The 14,298-nt window shown below is 45.0% G+C and overlaps 1 protein-coding gene across 3 annotated transcripts in view; it reads left to right on the forward strand.

Moving 5' to 3' along the window:
- Positions 1-14,298, forward strand: part of LOC148054100 (E3 ubiquitin-protein ligase UHRF1-like) — a 62,876-nt gene that overhangs the window by 32,898 nt on the left and 15,680 nt on the right. Inside the window, exon 2 of one of the 3 annotated variants that reach the window (XR_015707710.1) lies at positions 8,183-9,781. The exons of the other annotated variants lie outside the window; for them this stretch is intronic. The gene's annotated coding sequence lies outside the window, so the exon portion shown is untranslated. Of the gene's footprint in view, positions 1-8,182; positions 9,782-14,298 lie in introns of those variants that run through there. 3 annotated transcript variants of the gene reach the window in all.

Below are 14,298 nucleotides of genomic sequence, written 5' to 3' on the forward strand. Positions count from 1 at the left end.
TGATGAACCAGGGTCATCATGAGAACAAGAGGAGGAAGAGGCAGAACCCACAAATGAGATGGTAACCACCCGATCCCTGTCCCTGAGTGAGCTGCGAGATATGCAAAAAGATTTCAATTGTCGTCCAGGCGAGCGCATCGTCACCTGGCTGCTCCAATGCTGGGATAATGGGGCCAGTAGCCTGGAATTAGAGGGTAGGGAAGCCAAGCAGCTGGGATCCCTTTCTAGGGAAGGGGGCATTGACAAAGCGATTGCAAAAGGGGCACAAGCCCTCAGCCTCTGGAGGCGACTCCTGTCAGGCGTGAAGGAAAGGTATCCCTTCAAGGAAGATGTTATATGTCACCCAGGCAAGTGGACCACCATGGAGAGAGGTATCCAGTACCTGAGGGAATTAGCCATGCTGGAGGTGATTTATGGTGACCTGGACAACAAGCAGTTATCCAAAGATCCAGATCAAGTCAGGTGCAGTCGACCCATGTGGCGGAAGTTTGTACAGAGTGCACCATCATCGCATGCAAATTCATTGGCAATAATGACCTGGAAAGATGACGAGGGACCAACGGTGGATGAAATGGCTGGCCAACTCCGACAATACGAAGAAAGTCTCTCTTCCTCCCTACGGACCTGCGTCTCAGCTGTGGAGTAACTGTCTGAAAAACTGTCCCAGGAGTTCCAGCGATTCAAAGAGGATATGTCCTACTCCTCACCTGTACGGACTAGTATCTCAGGCATCAGGAGTAAGCATCCGTCTGCTCAAGAGAGAAGATATAGTGGATACACACCACGGGCCACCCTGTGGTTTTACCTGCGTGACCACGGAGAGGACATGAGGAAGTGGGATGGAAAATCGACCTCGACCCTAGAGGCACGGGTACGTGAGTTGCAAGGAAAAACAATTGCAAAAGGGGGTTCTTCCAGGAAAATTGCTGCTCCAGTTTCCAGTGAGCAGTTCCCCAGACAGAGTAGAAGGGCTGATTTTGCTTCCGATCTCAATAAAGGGGTTTTTGATTCGCATTTACAAGAAGTGAGTAATGAATGCTATGACCAGGACTAGAGGGGCCCTGCCTCCAGCCAGGTGGAGGAAAGGGACAACCGGGTTTAATGGACTGTGGATTCAACGGCCTGGCACATCAGCCCCACAGGAGTATAAGGCTCTAGTGGACACCGGTGCACAGTGTACCCTAATGCCATCCATCAAGCTATAAAGGGGCAGAACCCATCTGTATTTCTGGAGTAAGAGGGGGATCCCAACAGCTGACTATATTGGAGGCTGAAGTGAGCTTAACTGGGAAGGAGTGGCAGAAGCACCCCATTGTGACTGGCCCAGAGGCCCCGTGCATCCTTGGCATAGACTACCTCAGGAGAGGGTGTTTCAAGGACCCAAAAGGGTACCGGTGGGCTTTTGGTATAGCTGCCTTGGAGACGGAGGAAATTAAACAGCTGTCTACCCTGCCCGGTCTCTCAAAGGACCCTTCTGTTGTGGGGCTGCTGAGGGTCTCAGAAGAACAGGTGCCAGTCGCTACCCCAACGGTGCACCAGCAGCAACATTGCACCAACCGAGACTCCCTGATTCCTATCCATAAGCTGATTCATCGACTGGAGAGCCAAGGAGTGATCAGCAAGACTCGCTCACCCTTTAACAGTCCCATATGGCCAGTGCAAAAGTCTAATGGCGAGTGGAGACTAATAGTAGACTGTCGTGGCCTGAACAAAGTCACACTGCCACTGAGCGCTGCCGTGCTGGACATGCTAGAACTTGGAGCCAAAGGCAGCCAAGTGGTATGCCACAACTGATATCGCTAATGCATTTTTCTCAATCCCTTTGGCAGCAGAGTGCAGGCCACAGTTTGCTTTCACTTGGAGGGGCGTCCAGTACACCTGGAATCGACTGCTCCAGGAGTGGAAACACAGCCCCACCATTTGCCATGGACTGATCCAGACTGCATTGGAACAGGGTGGGGCTCTGGAACACCTGCAATACATTGATGACATCATCATGTGGGGCAACACAGCAGAAGAGGTTTTTGAGAAAGGGAAGAAAATAGTCCAAATCCTTCTGGAGGCCGGCTTTGCCATAAACCAAAGTAAGGTCAAGGGACCTGCACAGGAGATCCAGTTTTTAGGAATAAAATGGCAAGATGGACGTCGTCAGATCCCAATGGATGTGATCAACAAAATAACAGCCATGTCTCCACCAACCAGCAAGAAGGAAACACAAGCTTTCTTGGGTGTTGTGGGTTTTTGGAGAATGCATATTCCAAATTACAGTCTGATCGTAAGCCCTCTCTATCAAGCGACCCGGAAGAAGAACGATTTCAAATGGGGCCCTGAGCAACGACAAGCCTTTGAACAAAGTAAATGGTTCATGCAGTAGCCCTTGGGCCAGTCCGGGCAGGGCAAGATGTGAAAAATGTGCTCTACACTGCAGCCGGGGAGAACAGCCCTACCTGGAGCCTCTGGCAGAAAGCACCAGGGGAGACTCGAGGTCGACCCCTAGGGTTTTGCAGTCGGGGATACAGAGGATCCGAAGCCCGCTATACTCCAACTGAAAAAGAGATATCGGCAGCATATGAAGGGGTTCGATCTGCTTCGGAAGTGGTTTGTACTGAAGCACAGCTCCTCCTGGCACCCCGACTGCTGATGCTGGGCTGGATGTTCAAAGGGAGGATCCCCTGTACACATCATGCAACTGATGCTACGTGGAGCAAGTGGGTCGCACTGATCACACAACGGGCTCGAATAGGAAACCCCAGTCACCCAGGAATCTTGGAAGTGATTGTGGACTGGCCAGAAGGCAAAGATTTCAGAATATCGCCAGAGGAGGAGGTGATGCGTGCTGAGGAGGCCCCACTGTATAATAAACTACCCGATAATATGAAGCAATATGCCCTGTTCACTGATGGGTCTTGTCGTCTTGTGGGGAAGCATCGGAGGTGGAAAGCTGCTGTCTGGAGTCCTTTACGATAAGTCGCAGAAACTGCTGAAGGAGCAGGTGAATGGAGTCAGTTTGCAGAGGTGAAAGCCATCCAGCTGGCTTTGGATATTGCTGAACGAGAAAAGTGGCCAATGCTCTATCTCTGTACTGACTCATGGATGGTGGCAAATGCCCTGTGGGGGTGGTTACAGCAATGGAAGCAGAGCAACTGGCAGCGCAGAGGCAAACCCATCTGGGCTGCAAACCCATCTGGGCTGCTGCTCTCTACAACTACCTGAAAGGAGGTTGTAGCGAGGTGGGGGTCGGCCTCTTCTCCCTAGTAACAAGCGATAGGACGAGAGGAAACGGCCTCAAGCTGCGCCAGGGGAAGTTTAGGTTGGATATTAGGAAAAACTTCTTCACCGAAAGGGTAGTCAGGCATTGGAACAGGCTGCCCAGGGAAGTGGTTGAGTCTCCATCCCTGGAGGTATTTAAAAGAAGGGTAGACGTGGTGCTCGAGGACATGGTTTAGTGGCGGACTTGGCAGTGCTAGGTTAACGGTTGGACTCGATGATCTTAAGGGTCTTTTCCAACCTTAACGATTCTATGATTCTATGATTCTGTTCTGGCAAGATATTGCTGCCTGGATGGAGAACCTGGTTGTAAAAGTACGTCACGTAGATGCTCACGTACCCAAGAGTCGGGCCACTGAAGAACATCAAAACAACCAGCAGGTGGATCAGGCTGCTAAGATTGAAGTGGCTCAGGTGGATCTGGACTGGCAACATAAGGGTGAATTATTTCTAGCTCTGCGGGCCCATGACACCTCAGGCCATCAAGGAAGAGATGCAACATATAGATGGGCTCGTGATCGAGGGGTGGACTTGACCATGGACACTATTGCACAGGTTATCCATGAATGCGAAACATGCGCTGCAATCAAGCAAGCCGAGCGGTTCAAGCCTTTCTGGTATGGAGGACGATGGCTGAAATATCAATACGGGGAGGCCTGGCAGATTGATTATATCACACTGCCACAGACCCGCCAAGGCAAGCGCCATGTGCTTACAATGGTGGAAGCAACCACTGGATGGCTGGAAACATATCCCATGCCCCATGCCACCGCCCAGAACACTATCCTGGGCCTTGAAAAGCAAGTCCTATTGTTACATAGGACATCCCTTTCTGCAGGACTGCTCTCCAACTACTCCTCTCCCAATTTATACTTGTGCCCGGCATTACTCCATCCTAGGTGCAGAATCCGGCATTTGTTCTTGTTAAATTTCATGCTATTAATCATAATACTGTCTGCAAGGTATCTTGTCCCTCAATAGAGTCAACAGCTCCTCTCAGTTTGGTATCATCAGCAAACTTCCTAATGGTGCACCATTCAGCTATGAGTTCCTTCTTCTACTATGTTTAATATGCAATAGTAGTTACAGCTCGAGCTGGGTGCCTCCAAAGAGGGACCCCACCTGTCGATTGTTATCGGATTTTATAGTCTCTATAGGTCGCTTGTTTTCCTGATGGCACTTATGCTCATCTAATCCTGTTTGCAATGTCTGGGGTCTTCTCTTCTTCTGATTTGCTCCCTCAGCCTCCAGGCACCCTTTTTGTCTGTGTCTTGAGACATTTCCTTATCTTTTGTTACAGAATATTGTCACGGATGAGTGGTTAGGCCACTCAAAGAATCACCGCCAAAGATATTTGCAAATAGTGATTTTAATAGAAATTCATAAAAGGGTGATTTAACAGAGTTCAATGGCAAGGTTCACTCTATCTCTTATTAAATGAATGGAAAAGATATATATAAAGAGAAAGGAAGAGGAAATTGACATTAAAGAAAATACAAGGAGGAAAAAGGGGAGCCCTCCCGTTGAGTCACGAGGTTCAGAATGGACCCCCTTGCTTTCTAAACTCCTCCACAGGGAGGAGCCTAGGTGCGGCTGGATCCAATCCTAGTCCCAGACTTGGTCAACAGTTTATGGCTAAGGATTATATATGTTTAGCAGTAGTTTATGGTTTGTTTGCAGCAAGGAGAGAATCACAAGAATTTAGCAATAATTAATCATAGGTTAATTCAGCATTTACAAAGTGATTAAATGAGGTTTACTACAATATTTTTATTGATACGCACACACACAATAGGCCTAAATACTCATTATATGCGCAGATGAAGGTACCTATTTGTCCTGGTTTCAGCTGGGACAGAGTTAATTTTCTTCTTAGTAGCTGGTAGTGCTGTGTTTTGGAGTTAGGATGAGAATAATGTTGATAACACAACGATGTTTTGGTTCTTGCTGAGCAGAGTTTACACTAGTCAAGGACTTTTCAGCTTCTCGTGCTCTGCCAGGTGCATAAGAAGCTGGGAGGGAGCATAGCTAGGACAGCTGACCCAGACTGGCCAAAGGGCTATTCCATACCATATGACATCATGCTCAGCATATAAGCTGGGGGAAGAAGGAGGAAGGGGGGGACGTTCGGAGTGATGGCGTTTGTCTTCCCAAGTAACCATTACGCGTGACAGAGCCCTGCTTTCCTGAGGATGGCTGAACACCTGCCTGCCTATGGGAAGTAGTGAATGAATTCCTTGCTTTGCTTCGCTTGTGCGCGCGGCTTTTGCTGTACCTATTAAACTGTCTTTATCTCAACCCATGAGTTTTCTCGCTTTTACTCTTCCGATTCTCTCCCCCATCCCACCGGGGGGGGAGTGAGCAAGCAGCTGTGTGGTGCATAGTTGCTGGCTGGGGTTAAACCGCTACACTATTGAAATATGTGCAGACAAAGGTACCCATCAAAAATTCCCCTGGAGTTCAGTGAAATACTCGCTTCAAATGATTGTCTCAACGGGCGAAGATCGAGCCTCAAGGAGTGAAGGGCACCGGAGATCAGCCCATGTCCTGTTGCCAGGCCTCCGTATGCAAACTTAAGAGTTCGCAGCTCTGAGAAGCATCCCACTCAGAGGGAGATACTGGCGCAGCCCGCTGCGGCCCAGGAGAGCTCAAAGGGTCTCCCGTGGTACCGCTGTTTATAGAGTTCTGAGTTGATTGACTTTAGGCATCAGTAAATTTCCATCCTGGCCACAGCTCCGGTCGGTAATTGCTGAGTTCTCATTAATCTCAGCAAGACAGGTACGATCCTCCCGTGCCAATCCGCCTGAGTTATGATCCACAATGATATGTCCCCAAGCTGTCAAGGGGTGACTGATTATGCCAGGTGGGATCAAGGCATTCTTGTTCCCCAGCTCAGCCATGCAAGAGTGCCTGGTATGACCAAGGGGCGCCTAATCGCCAGACTCCTTGCTCGAGGCCAAGCATTGACAGGAGTCCTTGTGATCGTAAAGTGATCCAGAGGAAAATGCGGGGGGATGCACCACCACAGTATCCCAAGTGAATAACATATAAAAAATTGAAATGTATCTTTTCACTCTAATATCAACTCAAGAATGTGGATATCAATGCCTAAGGGCTCATCTCTCCAACAGTAAAACCCATTACAGCAATTATTAAAAATATGACACTTTATGTTATCTCTTAAATGCACAACCTCTTTATTGTATTCTGATCCAACAGGATGAAGAAGTGATATTCAAGTCCTGTTATTTTTCAGACTGTTTCCAGTTCTGATATCAAAACAACATTTCTCCAAGTACAGAATTAACAGTTGCAAGATTCAGAGGGCTTTTCGTATGTGTGGCTACTTTCTGCAGTTTTCTTCATTATGTTACAGTTTAAGTGAGGGCCTATAGGAAATTACTAAGGTTTGTTCCCCATCCACACCTTCAGAAGCAGATATTTTTAAAGGCTGGGGGGAGAACCTTATGCCATGCCTCAACAGGAGTCTTTTTGAATATCCCTATCTTCTGCAGCAGCCCTGGCTCCATGCCCCTATTATTGCACACTTGCTTCTTTGTGTGCTCTCATTCATGACTAGTGATGCCAATTGTTTCAGATTAGTGGGCAGTGATATTTGCTGTCCCTGGGTAGTTCAGAAGAGACATAGATATATATCCTCACAGTTCAAAATCTTTTGCTCCCCATGTGAGCTTCATTGGCTCCTTTTCATCAATCTTCTGTACAGCTTGCAGGAGACAATATTCAATATATTTTTGTCATTGCTGACACTGCCAAATTGAGAGGACAGGTTTGGAAAGAAAAATGGATTAATCCAAGTCCTCACAAAGACCCGAGGAATATCAAAGTAGTGGAGAAGAAGAGCAGGAACCAGTGCTACCATAATATCAATAAATGTGGTTTTTTTCCTCAGCTTTCAGATGGCCCTTGTTCTTGCTGTGCTAAGGATATCAGGGAGATGTCTGTCTTTCTGACATTGCTCACTCTACTGTGAATTTGACCTTTTCTCCTTTTGGCTCTGTCTCCTCCCTGACCAGGCCATTCTATTTCTCTTCTCTTATCTGGTTGGAGATTTCTAATCTGTAAAAGCTCTTTGCCACATCTGACCTTTTACTTTAAAATCTCATCTCTCCTCTTCTACCTTCTTCTTCACCTCTGTGTCTCTCTTATTTTGCTTGGGATTTTATTAACTCCCTGAAAAACAGATTGACAGCATCTGAAAGGAGCTCTCTGCCTGTTGTCTCCCTCTTTGTTTTATTGCCCTTTCTCTTTCTGATTTCAACCTCTGCTGGACTTTGAGATTTCCAAAGTTCTCTCTAATTCAGGTTCCTTGACTTGTCCATTTGGCCCACTCACTAATGTCTTGTTTCTTCTTCCCTGTTTTCTCTTAAAGTCTTCCCTGTCTTATACTGACCCCTCTTTTGGTGAGCTCTCTACTCTTAGCATTCAAACATGCTACTGTCCCAAATCTCCTAATAGCTGAACAGAGTTAATTTCTCTCTCTGTCACACTATCATCCTCCCTTGTTTTGTCTCCATGCTCCTTGACCAATTGCCTAGTGTCAATATCTTGATTGCCTCATTCCTCACTGCTTCTTCACTACTTTCTGGTCTGAATTTGAAATATTTCCTCTGTACTGAAATTGTCCTCCAAAGCTACTATCACTTTACAAAATTCAAGGATGTCTGCTGACTACACCCTCCTCAGTTCTTTTCTCTCTGACACCACTAGATATCTGCAGATATCTGTAAATTTTCAGAAGCAGATTCTGAACTAACAGAAATGTGGCCTTTGTTCTTGCTATCCTCTTACTTTGTAACTATTCCTTCAATTTTCTGTTTGCTAACTGCTTGTCCATATCAGGATATGTTTTTTTTCCTATGGAGAATGGACGTTATTTTGTTCTGTTTTACAGGGTCCATGCAAAATGTGAAACGTTGGAAGGTGGCTCTGACTTGGCTACTGTCTACAGTATTGTTTCCCATTAATACTGTCTTTATTAAGGTATTTTTCAGGAGGTTTCCACCACTATACTTTTTAATACTTACTTTTATCATTCCTGCCTTCATTTTGACTTGACTGCAGAAAATTGTGCAACAATGGCTATTTCTGCTTTTTGTTGTATCTGAGGAAAGGACTCTGAGCCCAAAACCTTTTTATCTTTTCCAACAGTATCTGTTGGTCAAATAAGAGATTTTATCTTTTCCTACAGCCCTTGTATTTCTACATTAGAAAACGCACTTCGCAGATATCATATAATGACCTTCCAGTTGTGTTCAAGTATGCATTAAGGTGTGGCACTAGGGTGAGAATTTCAAAGTAGTCTTAGTGGTTGACACATATTTTCTGCTGATTTGAATGAAATTTGTCTGAAGTAGTTTTGAAAAATCTGAACCTCGGTGCTGAGATTTTTTACTGAAGTTGTGGGGCAAGAAGAGTTCAGAAATCAAATATTAATGCAGATTCATAATTCTGTGTTTTCCGCTCTTGCTCCTCAAAGTAAATTGCTAGCTCAAAAAAGTGATTTATAGAGTTCACAGCCTAAATATAACCAGCCCATAACATCAAAACAATGGACTTCTTATGAGAAATTGTTGTCTGTCTTACTTCAGTTTTCACATACGATCTTTATGAAAAGTGGATGCATATTTCTGAAGTATCAGGGTGCATGTGATGTGAGCAATGTTGGTTCTCTCCCTACATATATGCAAAAAGCCTAGCTCAATTAGATGTATACTTTTCAAGGCACACCCCATGCCTCATTTTTAAGAAAAATGTGGCCAGTCATATAAGGACCACTGATGTCCAAGATAAGAACTGACAGATGCCCCACCTGCAGCTTCTGGCAAAATCCCCACCCCCTGCAGGCAGCCACGTGCTCCACTTGCCCCGGAAGTCCCTCCTCTCTTCCAGTGTAAGGACTAGAATGTCCCTCCCTACTACATAAATGGGCGCCGCCATCTTATTTCAGCCACCATTTGATAGCAGGGAGACACCATTTTGTAAAATGTCATACCCCACTTGTTTTCATACTGCTTTGTGATTGGCTGACTGCTGTTTTTGACACAGTCATAACCCACGTATTTTCAGGCACCTCTGTGATTGGCTGGCAGGATCAGCCACCCCTTCCTGTTTACCCCAGAAGGATGTCAAAGCAGGAAGCCCCCTCCCACTGAATACACAGGGGCCACCATTTTATTTCAGCCTCCATTTTATGGCAGGTAGCTGCCATTTTTGACAATGTCATGACCCACATGTTTTCATACTGCCCTGGGATTGGCTGCCAGGACCAGCTGCCACCATCCATTTTACCTGGAAGTATGTCAGAAAAGGAAGCCACCACCCAATACATAGACAGAGGCTGCCATTTTTGACAGTGTCATTCCCCATGTGTTTTCATACTGCTTTGTGATTGGTTGGTTTCCTTTTTTTTTTAAACCATCATGTGCACATGATCTAAGAGCACCCTCTGATTGGCTGCCCTTTTCCTTTGGGCCAGGAAGTATTCATATATAAAAATATATACATTTACATACATATATAAATATAAAGGAGTGTACAAATATATAAACCTATATATTTTTCTATATGTTTAAAATATATATTTATTTATATACCTGCATATATATCATATATATGTAAAGATATATAAATTGAATATATATGCGTGTTCATAATGGTGTAGGTATAAAATGTAGACAACATTCTTTAATAAGAGCTAATGAAAGGAATAATTAAAGTTTAAATGTAAATAGAAAGGAATTAAACAAAATAAAAAGCAGGTTTATCCCCCTCCCTTCACAAGTCTGTTGAAAAAGTCTTAACATGTCTAGGGGGAGGTAAGGTCAAGAGGGTGGAGTGGCTTCAAAAAGGTGGGAGACATGAACAAGTTAGAACACTCCTGAGGGCTATGGACTCCTCCTAGGAAGCCCATCAAGTCGTGTGTCGTCCGTCGTGTGTCGTCCCCCGTCCCCCCCCCCCGCAATCCCCAGCCTTGTGCAAAGAGACCAATCCTGTAAGCCATACTGAGAGGCCCCTGCATCTGGGTCCAGTCCAACAAGATGACCATGCAGTATTACTGGGGCAGACTTTGGGCTTTGCACAGTGCTGCAACACTGCCTGCAAAAATGGAAAACTAGAACAAAATTCCAGCATCAGAAGAACATATGTGTGGGGACAATAAGAAAAAGTCCCAAAGGGTTTTCTGAAAAAGACCATGCAAACCAGAAGAACTGGTCAATGGGCCCGTGAATTGGAAACTGAATTTTGAGGTAAGTAAGTAAGTAAGTGTCACATAGAGAGGGTGGGTGATGGTGGGGAGCTCCCTTTCTTTGCCCATGGTAGTGTTTAGGGGGTCTTACCTGTAAGACCATTATGGGGTGTGGGCTTGTGCTAAATGTGTTTCCTTATCCCTAGGGCAATGCTGCAAATAAGAGACAGAAGACAGAGCATGCAATAAAGACAGCCTTGTTAGGCCATGACTGCTGCAGAAGCAGCAAGACCTGGGCTTTGAGACACATTCTGCAGCCCCATGCTCTTAGAGATCACAGCTACTGCAGAAAGAACAAGTGGATCAGTAAGAGCAATGGGGGTGTTGCAGAGCAGAAAGACCATGATTATTTTTGGACACAGAGGAGTAGCAGGCAGGATGGAGTTAATAAATGGGCTAGTGATGCTGTTTGTTAGTTCTGGGGCCTTGGCTTACAGGCTAGTGAAACAGAAACAACTTAGAACAAAGAGTGCTAATTGGGGAAGATAAATGAATTTTGCATTGCTGCAAGCATCTTGTTGTCAAGGGATTACAAGGACCACAAGAGCCCTTCAATGCAAACTGTTTTTCTGAACCTGATGGGGCAGTGAATGTCTCCTGCTAGGGCAGAAGATGACCCCCTGGAAGGGACTTCCTGGTTACTGCAGCCCCCTGCAAGAAGCTGTGCCCCAGCAAGTCCACAATGAGGATGTCTCCCAGGAGGGGCCACTGGCCACACTCCCAAACCCCGTGGGTACATTTGAAAGCCCAGCTTTATCCCCACCCTCAAATTTAGCAGAGGAGGTAGAGGTGGCGGCAGACCATTCTGTGACTTTGATGGAGCATGTGTGGCAGTGGGAATGGCTGATCCAGAGGTTTGGGGCTAGGTGATATATAGACACATTTAGATCAGGTATCACTACATGAAACATATGAAACATTTGTTCTGAGAGCAGAGCAAATTTTTGACCATTTATGCCACCTGTTTGGACCTGGTGATTACACTCAATTCCACCTTGAAGCTGTCAGCATGCACAACTCTTTACAGCCTCCCACTATTAATTTAAGCAATATGGATGCAGAGAAGTTTTTAGATTGAGTCATCACTCATCTGCAAAGTAAGAGTGCTGTGTTTTGATTAGACTTTCCACTTGACTATCATTATTCTAAAGGCTGTTGGGGGTGGGGTTCACAGAACCCTACAGTCTGTCCCCCATTCCAAAATTATAGATAAAAAGAAGCACTGTTTAATTGATCTAAATATCAACAACAATAATCTCTGTTTTGCTGGGAGTCTCACAGCACTTACAGCAGTGAGGGATCTGACATGCAGAATAGTTAAGCAGAGCATAAGAGCTACATGACAAACTGGGGTGGTCTCTGCACAGGAAGGTCATGCTGAGTGGCATCCCCTTCTTTGAGGATCTGCTACATATTAATATATACACCATCCTCCTCTCTGCAGGGGAAAAGGGTTGGGGGATTTTTAGGCCAAATGACAATCTTAGATATTCCAAGATCTGTTTCTTATTTTTACATGATGAATGTTATTATGGTGTTAAGGATGTCAGGAAGGTATTTGAGGCGAGAAACTTTTGTGAGCTTTGTCATACATCGTACAACCATGGCCATAGCTGTAAATATTATTGCTGGCTCTGCTAGTCTCATGACTGTGCAATTAACTTGAGGACAAGGATAAGGTGCCCCAGCTGCAGGCTGCTGTGCAGGTCTGAGGCATGCTTACAGAGGCAAAAGGCCCTGGGTATTAAAAAAATAAATTGATTGTTTGACTATGATTTTCTGTGAAAAGTGTAAGGCCTATGTAGAAAACCAGAACAAATGTAAAGTCTGGAAGTACGGAATGTGCTATAAATAGATCTGTAATGTAAACCAGCAGCAGTGTTTCATGCCTGTGAGCAAAAGTCCAGAAGAAGGGCAGGGTTATATTATTTATGACATGGAATGTATGCAGGAAACTGGGACACATATCCTGAACTACATTTTTGCCATTGAGTTAGCTCCAAATTCCCCTTGGGATGAAGAAGAAGGGGCAGAAAGGAAAACTGAACGAGAATGTGAGTTTAAAGGGGCCACAGGTCTCATGGACTTTATTCAGTTGTTTATGGACACAAAGTTTCAGGGCTGCACTTTCCTAGTGCATAATGCTAAAGGCTATGATGGCTATTTTTTTGTTAGTCAGCTTCTGAAGGAAAAAAATGGATGTGCAATTAATCACCCAAGGTGGTAAACTCATGTAGAAGTACCCAGCCTGAGTATACATTTCATAAGCACTCTACATTTTTTATCCATGAAACTAAGCAGCCTTCCCCAAGCTTTAGGTATCAAGGACTTCAAAGGTTATTTCCCCCATTTTTTAAACACTGCTGAAAATCAAATTTATGTGGGCCCTTTTCCACCACTGGAATATAATGCAGGGGGGACAGCATGATGCTTGAAGAGAAAAAGCAGTTCTTGGCATGGCACTCAGCTAATCAGGAGAAGATTTTTGACTTGCAAAAAGAACTGAGTTATTATTGCCAACAAGATGCAAAAATTCTGAGGGAGGCCTGCCGATCATACAGGAATGAAATTATGGTGATGACCTGTCACACATTCTATAAGAAAGAGGGTGATGAAAAGGTGAAGGTTTAGCACTGTATAGATCCCTTTCAGCATACTATGCTGGCCCCTACTTGCATGTCCACATACCAGTTTATATTCCTTAAATCTAACACTCTTCCCTCCAGATGGCTATCACTGGCAGAAAAAGAGATATTCACCCCCCTATATTCAATGGCTTATGCATGTGACTGTGGTCCGAACAGTAATGGAGTCTGACAACATGTTATGAAACAAAGCTTTATTGAGGCAGTGGGAAAGATGAGCAACAATGCACCCATACAGTGATTCACCTGATCACTGATAACCAACACAGGATCATAAGTGATGCCATTGCTCCAGCGGACTACCAAGGACACTTAGTGTCCGTGTCATCTGGCAGCAACAGCCAACTGTGCAAATGTCTTTTGAATGTGGGTAAGATTCATGCTGCCCCTTGGCTCTACCAGTGGTAGTGTGATTTGAGAGAATCATACCTTATATGGAATGTGGGCAGCACCCTGCCTACGCTGCTGATGTTGGTCAATGGGCAGGGTGTCAGTGGGCAGGGTATCACTTCCACCCCTTGATTCTCTCAAATCATCACTTGACATGGAGTTATAGGCTAGGGTGTTAGTTTGGCAGGTCATTAGCTATATAATAAGCTAGGCGAGATTGGTGTTTTGACACCTGCAGGTTATAAGTTACATAGTCAGAGGTTGAAAGCTGGTGCATCACGAGAAGGGTACCATAGAATGACCTCTATCAAGTATCAGTTGCACAGGTATCCGGGAGGTGATTACTACAGCATCTTCCCAATCACTATGAGAGAGGCTGTGAAAGAGATTACAGTTCAGGATTAGCATCCGCTTATATCTAGTGGCCCCCAACCTGTGTCAGGGAGTGGCTTGACCATGACTGGGAAAATGCTTTACAACACAATCTACAACCCCATCTGCTGATACGAAACAAAACATAAACAATTACAATAAACAAGATAATTCCAAAAAGTACAGCAAAAATCTTTTGACAGCTACCCTGATATCTGGGAACCAAGAGGTAAGTCATGACCACAATTTGGCAATTCCCCAATTGGTATTTTTGATTGCCGCCTGATGCAAGGGCTTTAGTTGTTCCCAGGTTTTCTTAAGGTTGGTCTCAACACGTAGATCTTAGTTGACATA

This window comes from Nipponia nippon, unplaced genomic scaffold, assembly GCF_047370975.1.
Source record: "Nipponia nippon isolate SJK-2023a ecotype South Korea unplaced genomic scaffold, ASM4737097v1 scaffold_34, whole genome shotgun sequence".
Classification (NCBI taxonomy): Eukaryota; Metazoa; Chordata; class Aves; order Pelecaniformes; family Threskiornithidae; genus Nipponia; species Nipponia nippon.